Genomic DNA, 1820 nt, shown 5'->3' with positions numbered 1-1820 from the left:
CCTGTTTCAGAGAGCTGGACCCACTGGGTGCGTTTGTTTCTGGTTGCCTTGGCAGTGCCCTTGTGTTCTAGGTCAGAGTGGCCGCTTTTAATACGTGACTTTGGGCTTCTATTTTGGTTAAGTTGCGTGAAGAAGAAAAAAACAAGGTTGAGGGTTGCGCTTTTTTGGGGTTAAAACAAAAAGGTTGCTTAGGAAAACTAGGAATCACGTAAATAATACCATATTTTTGATTAAAAAAAGGTTTTTGAAATGTGAGGAATTACATATTAATACATATTCTATATTGTGACATTTTACTGTGGTAAAACAGGTGTGAAATATTAAATGTCCAGCTGCTTTCATTTTACTCCGCTCTCTTAACCCCGCCTACTCTGATTTAATTGGCCATCTCAATAATTTTGACATTGAGGAGCGTCTTGAGTAGCCTATTTTTTTTTTATTTAAACATTTTTGTCATTCTAACATCAAACTGAGCATTGCATAAAGGAGTTTAGCAGAAATTATTTGGCTCATTAGCAAAAGTCGACCCCCTTAATCGCCCACGTCACTGTGACTAGTGATGGCAAAATCGAGGCCTCGTGAACCAATGAAACAGTTGAACCAAATGTGCCATATTGTTTCGAGGCTTCGAATCAATCCGATACCCGTCTCAACGGTGACACCTAGTGGTCACTTGCAGGTGTTGATCTGAAACAACCTTGACGAGCCATTAAAAAAATGTGTTGTTTTTTTATTATTATAATGTTCTAATATGTGAAGCTTGTAACCTATAGGCTCCTCACTGTGCATAATGTTATTTTGGTCATGAAAAATTAATATTAATAAAAGAAATCAAGCCACAATGTCTCACTTTTTTAGAGATTTTTATTCAAAAATATTAATTTATCTGCTGTGGAAGGACTTAGCCTACTTCTTTTTTTACAGATAATTTCTCCAGCCTTTGAAAAAATCCTCTCACGAGGGACACTTGTTGCTGGCATACAAAGATATTTTTTTGCAAGGACATACAAATGAGGAAAGATTACTGCTCTCTCTTTCCAGTAAGTTAGTGGATCATGAGTTCTGTGCAAATACGCATCATTGATGTATTTTTTCACTTCCACTGTGGCATCAGCTGTAGCATTGTGTATCATCTTGGTTTGATGGATGCGAGTATCAAAAAGTTCCCATAAACTGTCCTGTGTTTCTACTGGTGTTGATGTTGATGGTGATGGTGATGATGATGATGATGATGGGTGTGATGTTGACATTTCTGGGTCTGAATAAAAATGAAAACAGCAATTAGTAACAAATCCTAAACTGACGGCATATATGAAGGATATATTATATTACATGATTCAGATTACATAACATAACACAGACTGAAACTGCTCACCAGGATTTGTGTTTGAACGCATCAGTGAAGCACACTCCAGTGTGATATGCTTTTCAGCTTCCTGGGCTTTTGCAGCATTTCCAAATGCCACATTTTTGAACCTTGGGTCCAGCAGTGTAGCCAGTGCCAAGGCTCTAAAACTCTCATAACCTCCACATCTGGAGTGCAGACCTTCTTGCAGATGTGAGCCTATGAGCCAAAACAGGAGAAACACATATTTATAATAATGACAATAATATGACAGTTATGGCCAATCACACGGGTAGTATGGTCATTGTGGCCTACCTAATTGAACAGTTGATTCCTGCGTTGCATTTCCTTTTTTCTGTGCAAGCTTGTGCTGCAACATCCTGTACAGTGGTATAAGCTTTGAAGCAGACACTCTCTTTTCCTCTGACATCTCTGTTGTTGCGAGTTTGAATGGTTGCAGTATTGACAATGATTG

The sequence above is a fragment of the Carassius carassius genome, chromosome 13 (genome assembly GCF_963082965.1).
Source record: "Carassius carassius chromosome 13, fCarCar2.1, whole genome shotgun sequence".
NCBI lineage: Eukaryota > Metazoa > Chordata > Actinopteri > Cypriniformes > Cyprinidae > Carassius > Carassius carassius.
This window is presented reverse-complemented; position numbering follows the sequence as displayed.